Consider the following 12,667-nt stretch of genomic DNA (forward strand, 5'->3'; position numbering starts at 1 on the left):
TTAAGAAATCAAAAATGTTAGCATCTGGGAAAAATTTTTTTTACAATTATATTATAAAGAACTAGTACATGTTTAGTCTCCAAACTTACTCCATCTGTTAAAAATGAAGTTTCTTTCTTTAAGTGGTCTGTTATTCAATCCTTTTCCTCTTAACAGGTATCCATAGAGCAGAGAATGTTAGAGTTAACCAAAATAGGTATTAATCTTACTCTCCTGAAACACTTAGGAAGGCATCAGGAATCACAGTTTAAAGAATTGTTACAGCTGGAAAGGGATTTAGCGTGTGCTCCCTCATTTTGAGAACATACTAGAAACGTGAAATGATTTAACTCTCGTTTTGTGATCAGAGCATTCAGATTCCTTAACCATCATTCTTTGTCTTTTATTAAATAGGCTGAGGTAATATAAAGTGCTTAGCACACTGCCTGGCACCGAGGTAGCACTTAATAATTGTTGCTAAAGCTATACAGACAGCAGTAGATAGAGATAAATACACCCAAAGAGACACACACACAAATTGTGATGGTAAGGAAAAAGGCTGAGCAAAAGTATGGGGTAAGGCTAATGAGTTTTGGGTTGCTTTTCAAAAGTATTTAGACTTTCCTTTAAGCCATCAAGCAAAAGCTATTTTCAAGTAGTTCAGTACTAACGCAGTTTACAGCTAATTCTTTCAGCTTGATAAGAGTAGAATGATGGCCTTCAATGCCTTTATTATTATATGGGAGAGTAGGTGCTTCTCTGCTGAAGAGACCCTGTCTTTCATCTTTGTATGCAAAGCACCTTTCACAATAGGTTCTCAGTAAATGGTACTCCATATGGATGAATAAAATTATAGCAAATAAACAATCATGAAGTACTAGAGAAATTCTAACTCAGAAAACACAACTGTGAATGGTCAGGATTTGCTTTTCACAAACGAAGAAGTGCACGTGGCATCCCTCACTCCCTTACTAATGTTTTGCCTACAGAGTTATGAACACATGTATCTAATTCATGATTGTTCTGGGAGCCAAAACATATCTTCCAGTGCAAATGAATGTGTTTGAGGGCAGGTTCTCCCTGGTCTCTCATTAGTTGTCAAGAGTGACCTAAAGGTATTTAACCTTAAGTACAGAGTTTTTTCTATTTGCATAGTTTTGTCCTGATCTCTGTCCTGACTAACCAGCCTGGCTTGCTTGTCTGGGAGTAGAGATGAACAGAGAGAAAAAAAAAACCTAATTAAGCTAGTTGATACATTTTAACATGACTGGAAAATGGTAGAGGTAATGGCTGCAAACCATTTCTGATACTTTAGTCAAGGAATCCGATTTTTTTTTCATTTTCAAAATGTGCCTATGGGAAGGAGGAAAGGCAGAGGCCCCTCATCTCCCTCTGTGGTAGCTGTTAAGCCAGTGCATTAGTAGGAAGGAGAAAGGATAATAGGGCTAGTAATTGGCAGGGCTGTCCAACTACAACTCTCCTCTTTCCCACCACTTGGCCCTGCCCAATTTATCTCTTCCATGGCCCCTTGATGCCTCCTCTCTTCACCAAACTTTTTAAAAGTTGCCCCCTGTATCTGGTAGCTTGTTATGTAAGGATATTCATCAAAGCTTCAACCTGAATGTTCTTCCACTTGTTAAATCAATATTAAAACAAGAAAGAACCCCTAGTTTAAAGCATCCGCCTTGCCAGTCCCCCAGCTGGATGGCCACTGCCAATGGTAAGTGGTGAGGGAAAAGTATAATTAAAACTTAACTTTCAAATAGATCTTATAGTTTATGCCCAGTAAGAAGCTCTTTTCGCCACGTGAACTTTCAGGTGGCTGTTCTGAACAAAATAGGTGCAGATTCCTTTTATGTGAAACCCTTAAGATAACTTTAACATGGTCCTTTGCAGTTTAATTTATCATAAATTCTGGCACCATTTATCACTAAATGCAAAATGATGAAGAAATGGCTCTATTAAATCTGAATAACTACTGAATTAAAAAGCGGTTAAATGAGTTGAAGCACATAGCACAGTTAACAATATGTGGAAGTGTGTTTGGCTGGAATAAATTACTTTCACAGTCATCATCTGAAGAGTCTACCTTTGGAGAAATATGTTCAAAATTTCACATCATGATTCCCTGACTAAATCCACATGCACTGCTAATGCACTTTTAAACTGACATCACAGAAAATGTGAGAAAATGCCTGGTCTGAAATTCTTAGGTATCAAAACAAAATTCCTCTATGTAAAACCCAAGGAAAAGAAGACTTTAAAACAGGCATGTAAAATAAAAGAACAGATTCCAATTAAGGTATATTTTATTTTTCCCACTCTTACTCTTCCCAGAAATGGCTCTGCAATATTTTCATGCAATCTAGCGTACTATTTTTTCAACAGCAGCCCTCCTAAGACAAGTATTTTAATGTAGCTTATACACAGCACTTTAAAAAATACTAATAATACAGGATTGGCTCAAATGCCTAAAGGATTGACTTTTATTCTGAGAAATTAGTTGGTAATTATAAACAGAGGATTGTTCAGAGGAAGCCTCTATCACATAATCTGTATGCATTTATATTCTGAATAGCATTAACAGAAAGGCTTAAATAGCAAGATATTCATGAACTTCTGAATATAGTATCTGGACTCTAGACTGTTACAAAAATTATTCCTAGAATCTGTGCTAATGGAGCGCTGCTACCCAACTCTCTCGCCTTGCAGGGTTTTAGGAGATAGTGAGTGTTCTTAATCCTTACCCACATGAGGGCACTTTCTAATGTCTTTAATTATCACCCAGGTATTGTGATTAGAAACAAAGACTTTTCAGTAATAGCGTCCTATTGCATGTTTAGAGATATTTCAGTGTGAAATCTTTAATAAAGAGGATTTGTGAATGAACTTAATTAGCCCTGTTAAAAACATCCAGCAGACAGCAATCTCATGTCCGCACAGAGGGCTGTGTCATGGCATGGGGGCAGGCTTCTCGGATAGACTCTTCCTCTGTTCAAGAAAGCACGAACCGTTTTTATATTTACCAAATACAATGTCTGGTTTACAGAAAGAAGTTTATTCAGCCATTCTCAAAGCCAACTAGATTCTATTGTTCTACTGAGCTTACAAAAATACCTAGGGACACGATACGAATTTACACACACATACGTACACACACAGAGGCACATTCTTGAATACTAAAGGTATTCCGAAGACATACCTCTGTCTTTATGTTTCTATTTTTTAAGGCGTCTACATAACTATGTAGAAAAGAAAGCACATATCAATAATGTCTATTTATACGACATTGGCTCCTGTCCTCTTTTTCGTTGTTGTTCCGATGCAACTTTCTTCATCCTCTGATCTCCCAGTCCGTCCAACCCAGGAGGGGCACTTGACAGTCTCTGGGTTATCACGTGAAGTGGATCAGAGAAAGAAAGAGAAGGACAGACCACGGAAGTTAGAAAACTCAGTAGCGGATGTAGACGACTTAGCTTCTGAGTGAAAAAGCTAGTAGATTATTGTCTGACAGCGGTAAGGGACTCTAGTCGTCTTTGGTGACTGTCAGCTTATAGGATCCTAGAAGACTTAAGATCTGGTACCCACTTCACTTTCTCCTTTCCAATTGAATTTTCTGTGAGGATGCTTTCTGCTTGGGATGTGGCCTTTCATTACACAAAGCTAAGGAGCCTCAGAAGAGGACCCAGCTAAGGTGAAGCTATTGAATTGGCTACTAAGCCTAGAGGTCTTTGCTTGCTTGCCTGTTTTGTAGCTTCCTTGTCCTAATTTAATAAGAAAAAAAGCCGGTAAGGACTCAGGGGTAGTAATCTATCTCTGATTTAGAATTAACCATTTGACTGGGTCTTCCTTGTGCTGCAATGCAAAGTGTGTGTGTTCAAGATGAAAAATGCTTCAAGGGTAGATACTGAGGAAACTAATTAAGGGATACCATCCAAACCAGAAACTTGGAAGTCATCTCCATTTTTCCCTTTTAGTCATCCTCCCAGGGGTATGAAAAATTCTAAAGATACTCCCCGTTACACACCATGATTCCTGCCCTTTGGTTATTCAGTCAAACACTAATCTAGGAACTTCTGTGAAGGGACTTTGCAGATGGAACTAAGATTAGTAATCAGCTGATCTTAAAGTAAATAAATTATCTCGGTGAAACCAGTGTAATCACAGCAGCCCTTAAAAATACAGAAGGACAACAGAAGAGTCAGTCAGAGCAATGAGGCAGTGTGAGAGGAATCCAATTCACTGTTGTGAGTTCTTAGATGTAGGGGGCTACTTGGAATGACCAGAGAGAGGCTTTAGGAGCTCAGGGCCATCCCCAGATGACAGCCAGCAAGAAGACCCAGACTTCAGTCCTACAACTGCATGGAACTGAATTCAAGGAACAAACTGAATGAGCCTGGAAACAATTCTCTCCTAGATCCTCCAGCCCTGCCAACACCTTGACTTCAGTCTTTGTGAGAGTGGAACAGAGAGCCCAGCTGAGCCCACTGGACTTCTGATGCTCAGAACTGGGAGATAATCAATGCATGTTGTGTTAACTGCAAAATTTCTAGTACTTTGTTACGGCAGCAATAGCAAACTAACAGACTCCTTCATCTACTCTGCCATTAGGTCCTGTCTATTCTATCTCCCAAATGTCTGGAATCTGTCCCTTCCTCTCTGTGGTCATTGCCACTCTACCACTGAACCCTTATCACTCCTTCTTTGTATTACCAAAAATTCCTCAAAGGTTTCCCTTCTTATCTTCTTTTATACTCAATCTATTCATCTTCATGCAGAAGAGATAATTTTTTTGAAACATATATCAATGACTTTTATATCAAAATGGTTGATTTGATGCACATAATGATCTTTTCACCCTCCAAGATCCAATTAAGATAATACCACATACAATTTCAAAGTTATAAACCCACAACCCTGTGTATTCTGGAAAGTGGAAAACAGACAGATGACTGGCGACCCACAAAGTAAGGACAAGCAAGATCCCTGCTTAGATCTTGCGGCCAAAGGGGGAGCTCATAAACCCAGCAAAACTCACGAGAAACTTGGGATTTGAAAGGGCAAAGTACAGTTGAGGGTGAAAATGAGCCAGGGGTTGAAATCATGAGGACTAATTAAAAGTCAATAAACATAACAGTTGAATTCTCACTTCTCCTCCCACTTTTCTACACAAAACTGCAGCAGCCAGATGTTTAATTCCCAGGGAAAAAAAACAATAAGAACAAAACAAATGTTCTACTTAAGGGGAGTGAGCAAACACCCTGTGGAAACCAGGGCAGCTGGTGTGGATCTGGAGCTCACATAGCAGAAGCATCTCCATTTTGGGCTTCAGGGGGACTCAGTGGCTGACTCACTGCCAACCTTCCATGTAGTGAAGTGAGGGCTGCCAGCGAACAAGCAGATTTTCTGTCATTTCATTCTTAAATATGAATAATCTACAAAGCATCACCAGGCATTTGATGAAATTCTACAAAATGAAGAGAAATTTCAGAGGAATCAGATAACTCAATGAAGATAAGATTTTGTTTTAAGCTCTAAATAATATAATCATCAGATGTTTACATTGTTCAGAGTGGTTGTGGAACACTAATGACAATCTACTGGAGCTTTGATTCATGATTAGTGCCTGCAAGACTGCTGCAGCCATCTGGGTTGCTGTATTTGTTCCACACTTCCCTTGGGCCTGGCAGAATAAGAAAAATAAGAGCCAAGCCCCACTCTTGATCAAACTTCCTGCAAATGTGTTATGTACAGGGGACATGGGTCATACCATCCCTGCAGACATGTTTCTAAGACTTAAGGCTTATTGACGGCCAAGTGAAAAACTTGTATGGAAAGCCAGCTGTCCAAAAGTAGATTAATGTCTCTGATTTGGAGCAACTATTTTCTGACTTGTTGCTCATGGAGCTAAAAGAGTGACCTACAATGAAGACCATTTGCATGTGGCTTTCGCCATGATTGACAAAGATAAGAATTAGGCCAGTGGTGTGGAGTCCATGGAAATAGTGGGAAACATAAAGGATCTACTGACCATCATTGTGGATATCATAGCTGGTCACTGGGACCCTTTTGGTCATGAAACTGATATCCTTCTCTATGGTGGAGACACTTGAGTTTAAGGCTCTCCAGACTCATGGAATCTTTTCTTTTCTAGCCATTTCTTGCATTAAAAATATGTGCTTTGATGTAGTTACAGTCACCAATACCATACTTCTCCAAATCCTGCCTACAAAAATTAAAGCAAGACCTAAAAGAATCAAACTATTTGCAATAACTTAACTACATTCCACAACAAAGTTCAAGCAAGCTGGAAGGAATACACACACACACACACACACACACACACGACAAATACTGTGATTTTTACCTTTGTGTGTGATATATATTCATCACACAAAAGGTAAAATATGTATATATGTTTTATATAGCTAATATATATTTGACTATATATAAGCATAATATATAATATATAATACATGTTTTATACATATATACTTATATATGTATGTATAAAATACATGTAATATATAAAATATATAAATAAGTGTATGTGTATATATCACACAAAAGGTAAAACTCACAATATCTGCCATCTATCCAATAAAAAATTTACCAAGCACACAAAGAAGTAAAACACAACACGACAGCAAAAAATTAATCAACCAAAACTGCCTTCAAAATGACAAAGAGTATATAATTAGTAGATAAGGATATTTTAAAAATACTAAATCTGTATTCTATACATTCCACAAGCTAGAAGAAAGATTGAATGTGTTAAGTAGAGACACAGATTACAAAAGAGGCTCATATCAAACCTCTAAAAATTATAAGGTCTGAAGTAAAAAAATACACTGTTGAATAGTTTTCTTCAAATTATCAAGAAAAGAAAAATTATGTGAAACACCACTCACAGATAATCACAGTTAACATGGTGGAACATCCTGCTAGTAATGACACTATACGCATGTGTATGTGTACAAATGTACAAGTTATTCCACATAAAGTGACTCATACAATACATTTAAATAGCTTCAGACTTAGCAATGTAAAAATATGTGAACAGATGACAGAACTGAAATGTCAGAAGTTAAGAAGATAGGAAAACTATGGCAGGTAATACCTTCTTAAGGAGATCAAAGTATGCTGCTCCTGTTGAATGAACACACGTGCGTACACACACACAAATATAACTGTACTGTTTACAATTGTAGTGGAAAACTGTTACCAAACATAGTGACATATTGCCATTGGTAGAATGTGGGGAAAAAGTAGGGGGTGCTATAATTAATTATCCATTACAGCAGATAATAATCAATAATATCTAAGGAAAATCAATTGATAAATAGATCTATTAAACATATTATTAGGAAACATACAGCAAACACCAGAAAAATGGAAAAAAGAAGAGATACAACAAATTCCCTCTAGGGAGTAGATATAGATGGTACAAATTGAACTAACCTAACAAAAGGCACTACAACACTGCCTAAAATCAACTGTGTTGATAGTACATTAAAAATAAAAAATGTACATTTAAAAATTTTTCACGTTTTAGAATAGGTCTATGGACAATATAGTGAAGATTTAATTATGGTTTTTATTTTAGCTATTTTAATGTTTCTATGTATTAATTAAAAATAATAATGTTGTCACTCCTTTTCTATATTTGGACCTAGAATTTCACTCTCTTGACTAACTTCTTTGGGCAGTGGTAATAACCAGTGTAGGTCCTGAGCTAAAAGAGAAACTACTCTTTTACTCATCCATAATATTGGCGGGGGAGTGTTAATGAAGATAACAGCTACTTTAAAAAAGGTATTTGTCAAGAATAAAGTAGAATGTTATTGCTTATTTGCTCCATAAAAACAGTATAATTGCTGGAAAGAAGTATGATGTTCTAAATAATGAGCTAAAAAATTATTGACTATTATCTTTATTCTTCAACATTGTTGTCGATTAGTCCTTCTGAAGTAGCCAATCAGAAAGCCCTTCTTTTGAGAATAGGGACTCGATGTTATATAATGAAGATTAACATCAAGAAGGCTTATAATTAAGCTTCAGTTCTTCAAGTAGAGTATTGGCATATTGGACAAGTGACCTAGGAGTGCAAATCTCTAAATGGTTAAAGTAAGCTTAAAATTAATTTCCCACTAAGATGAATGGGATTTTTTAAACATGACACCTGGGTTAATGCTATTGTTTTGTAGTAGTACAGACTCAAACAAGAGAGTTGGTAACAGCTTTGTCAAAGGAGGTAGCATATCAATACAATCAAGGGAGATTTATTAACTTCTAAAGAAACATTAGGTTTGCTTTGTTACTGCTGTAAAAAATAATGCAAAATCATTTATTAAAAAACAACATTTCTACTATTATTTGTTTCTTTAAAGATGCTTGTATTAAAAATTATTTTGCTGTTTATTGACCTATAGTCGATTTACAACATTGTGTTAATTTCTGATTTACAGCATAGTGATTCAGTTGTACACATGTAAATATTTCTTTTCATATTCCTTTTCATTATAGGCTATTACAAGGTATTGAATATAGTTCCCTGTGCTATACAGTATGACTTTGTTGTTTATCTATTTTACTTAAAAATTTTTTTTATTGAAGTATAGTCAGTTTACACTGTTCTGTCAATTTCTGGTGTACAGCATAATGTTTCAGTTGTACATGTATATACTGATAGACACAGCCAACTCCATTTTGATGATCTGCTGCCATTTTGGGACAAGTCAAGCCTATGGCAAGCCACAACTTCCACTTTCTGCCTGTAAAACCCTCCCGGACCTGAGTGAGAACTACTCGTGGAAGAATTAATCAGACATGCCCCTCTTTCTTTCAGACCATTCCTCTCTATTTCAGACACACCCCTCTCTCTTTCAGCACCCCTCATTTGCATAAGAATCCACCAATCAGCTCCTACCCCTAGACATAAATAACCAAGCCTGTACACAGAGAAGCAGGCTCCAGTCTGACTGGAGACCCCTCTGCAGTTTCTCTCAATAAACCTGACTGGACCATTGAGCTGTCTCTGATCCTTTCTCTCCTATTCTAACATATACATATATTTCTTTTCATATTCTTTTTCGTTATAGATTACTACAGGATATTAAATATAGTTCCCTGTGTTATATAGTAGAAACTTGTTATTTATCTATTTTATACATACTAGTTAGTATTTGCAAATCCTGAACTCCCAATTTATCCCTCCCCACCTTCTTTCCCCTCTGGTAACCATAAGTTTGTTTTGTATGTCTGTGTGTCTGTTTCTGTTTTGTAAATAAGCTCATTAGTGTCATTTTTTTAGACTTCACAAATAAGTGGTATCATATGGTATTTTTCTTTCTCTTTCTGTCTGACTTCACTTAGTATGACAACCTCCACATCCATCTGCATTGCTGCAAATGGCATTATTTTATTCTTTTTTATGGCTGGGCAGTATTCCATTGTATAAATATACCACAACTTTATCCAGTCATCTGTTAATGTACATTTAGGTTGCTTCCATGTCTTGGCTATTTATACATTATTTTTGTTTATAATTCCCATCTTTCACAAAGTGATTGAGAAAAATTATTGAAATGGCATATTGCTATAGGATTAATAAAAGCAAAACAGGCAATTGATGAGAAGGGAATGGAATGGAAATAAATATACAAATGTATATTCACACTCTAGTTTGCATAAATTTTAATTCTGAGCTCTCATGAAGCAAGGGCAAAAAGGGAAATGCATTGATAACACATAACATAGAATAATGTTAAATATTTGGAAAGAAAACATTTTTGGCATTAAACTCTAAGAGATATTTCTTGCAAGGTGGCATTGACAATAATTTATAATAAATGTGGAAACAATTTTCATTGGTCTCTTTCTTACCAAGAACTCTATATAACTCAAAGAAAACATTAAACTGCATCTAAGTAAAAGTAATTTTGTGGACTAAGTTAATGTACAACTTTAGTTAATGTACAAGTTTATTTTCTTGTAAAATAACTTTATGCAGGAATAGGTTTTAGAATAACTGCTGTTCAATGGGAAATGGATATGTTTAATATGTCATTTTGTGCTGCACTGATTCTGGTTTGGGGGAATTCCAGACACCTATCAAATCATTTAAATTGTGTAACTATCTCCTTCTACAACCATTTTTAAGCATCTCTGATATTCAAGGTATCACTAAAGCTGGGAGACAAGAAAGTAGAATATATGATTCATTATGATTAACCAACATGATATATACTAAGGGGTGAGTGTGAGTGCATATATGTACTTACAGGGATGGATGGATAGGCAGATGGAGGTAGGATCAAGGGAGCAATGTCCCATGTCTAGAAGTAATTGGCATATTTACTATTTCACAATATTAATTCTGTCCTTTACATAAATTTACATAAGATTTTGCTTTTTAACACAAGGCTTGTTGTTATAGGCTACATTCTATTAGGCACTATGAGGTCAATGACCCCTCATGACTGAAGTTATCCTGACTTACTGAAAAGTTCTAACTTAAGTGAAAATAAACTCATAAGAAGCAGTGGGTTTTGTTTTGTTTTGTTTGTTTTTTCTGGTGGCATCTATCAGTATGCCAGCCAGTGGAAGCCAAAATTGTGTTAATGTTAGCTTAAGCTAAAAGTCAAGTAAATGTTTCCACAATTATTACTCTCTAGCCCTAAAGCCACTCCTCCTACCCCATTATAACTGCTACACTTCCTCCCAAAGTTCCTTAATCTGGGCTGGGTTAAGGAGAGGGCATGTGCCATGGCTCTCAAAGCCAGCTGGGTTCAGAGTTTCATCTACCACCCCAGTTTTCTACTGTTTCATTCTTGATGGGCTGGAGTACCAGACTGTTTCTAACAGAATTTCTCAAAATGCTTTGTCTTTATCTGTTCAGTGATTAACCTTTTCCCTTAATTAAGTCTTAAAATGAATCTTATATTCTAACTCATCCACTTCCAAATCTTGAGTGTGTGCCATTTTTATGCAATAGGTAAATTATCTCATACAATTCCTAAAATTTTTTTCCCTGATCAGAGGGACTAGATGAACTGAATCTTGGGAATTCAAAGATGGGGGACCAGAATCTCTGGGTTTTAGTGGAGAAAGTTAAAGCACAGAAGATCAATTACTAGGGCAAAAGCTAGAAAAAAACACTTGATGAGTAAGATATTGAGAGGCCAAACTGATGAGGGTTCATGTTGCAATTAACATGTATATTGGGTAGAAAACTATTTATAAAGCTATAGAAGCCCACCAAGGGACATGGGACATAAAACAGGTCACTCTTCTTCCTCCTGGAACAGGAAAAACTAAATGGGATCAGATCTGGGGCATTAAGTGTGAAAAAAATAAGTTAATATGAAAGGTTCAGTAAACATAAGGTGTTGGCAGTAAACCTTTATCAGAATTAGAATGAATGTCATTACCTAAGAATTACTTTAGGAAAAATCTACAAATCATGAAATAGATCACACATTTATAGAAGTAAATCTACTCTAAGCAGTAAGTTTACAAATGGTATATCGAACTGACCAGGGTGTACTTTTGGAAAATATAACCAATTGGGTATTCAACTCAATACACGTTTTAATATTGTCTTATCTTTTCAAGGTGTCTTTGATTGCTTAGAAGTAGACTCCCAGCAAAGATTTGAGTGCAAGTATTTTATTTGGGAAATGTAGGTACTGATGTCAGAAAGTGAAACAGAGAAGAAAGACAGTCAAATGGAGCATCGTGAAAACTAGCGAAAACGTGAACAATGGAAGCTTAACTGTAAGAGAAAGCTATAGCAAACAATGTAGACACACACACACAGGCACGTCTTAGAGTTATCAACCATGTGGGACGGAGGAACTGCGGTATTTATTTACCAACTCTATCAGTCACTGGTTGAGGAATATTAATTTCCTGGTCCTTGCAGCCTGCCAAGCTTGGGGTAGAGCATCACAGCAAAACCCTCCAACATACTTGTGGTTGGAATTCAGAAAAGATTCCTGAAGTGATAACATGCCAGGGACACAGCATAGACAGCACCTGTCATGCTGAAGAAAGCATTATTTTTAACAGAAGGGTTTTAATAACATGGATTCTTGAAAAAATTATCAAGAATATGTCAGCATATCTTCAGCACTATCCAACTCCTGATTGTCTTTTACATGTTATGATTACATAGTGGGACATACCCAACGAAAGCTTAAGATGATCCAACTAAAGCCCCCTTGCTCTGATTTCATATTTCTCATAATTGTGATTTGACATTCTGTGTGGACTTGTCAACAGGTTGAGGATTCAGTATTCTAGTCATGGTGAAATTTTTTTCTTGGTTGTATATGAACACATAGGCATCCTGGATGATACATCCCACTCTTTGATTTTGTTTAATTCTAGTTAGTGACTCTCAGCCTGAACATCTCTGGATAGGCTAGTCTGATTATCAGATTATGGTGTAGAACATGCAGATCCTAGGGAGGATTTATTACCCTTTCAGTAATTTTCTAGACAAAACACGGTCTAGTGATGATATATGGAGCACAGCAGTTTTCAGTGGTGTATGTGTATTTGTACATGCACAGACACTCTTACACACAAACCCGTTAGGTTTTCCTTAATGCTGGGATAGACTTTATACTTCTTACGAACCTTAGTGGTCATTTATTATAGGCTTACATTAAATCACTTCAGG

The 12,667-nt window shown here is 36.4% G+C and overlaps 1 long non-coding RNA gene across 1 annotated transcript; it reads right to left on the reverse strand.

Annotated features, from left to right (window-relative positions):
* Positions 1–3,203: 3,203 nt before the first annotated feature.
* On the reverse strand, positions 3,204–10,384 carry LOC140696604 (uncharacterized). Its single transcript, XR_012073103.1, has 3 exons — positions 10,263–10,384; positions 5,341–5,446; positions 3,204–3,365 (listed from the first exon to the last, which is right to left on the reverse strand). It is a non-coding gene; the product is annotated as an uncharacterized lncRNA (long non-coding RNA).
* Positions 10,385–12,667: the final 2,283 nt, after the last annotated feature.

This window comes from Vicugna pacos, chromosome 5 (genome assembly GCF_048564905.1).
Source record: "Vicugna pacos chromosome 5, VicPac4, whole genome shotgun sequence".
NCBI lineage: Eukaryota > Metazoa > Chordata > Mammalia > Artiodactyla > Camelidae > Vicugna > Vicugna pacos.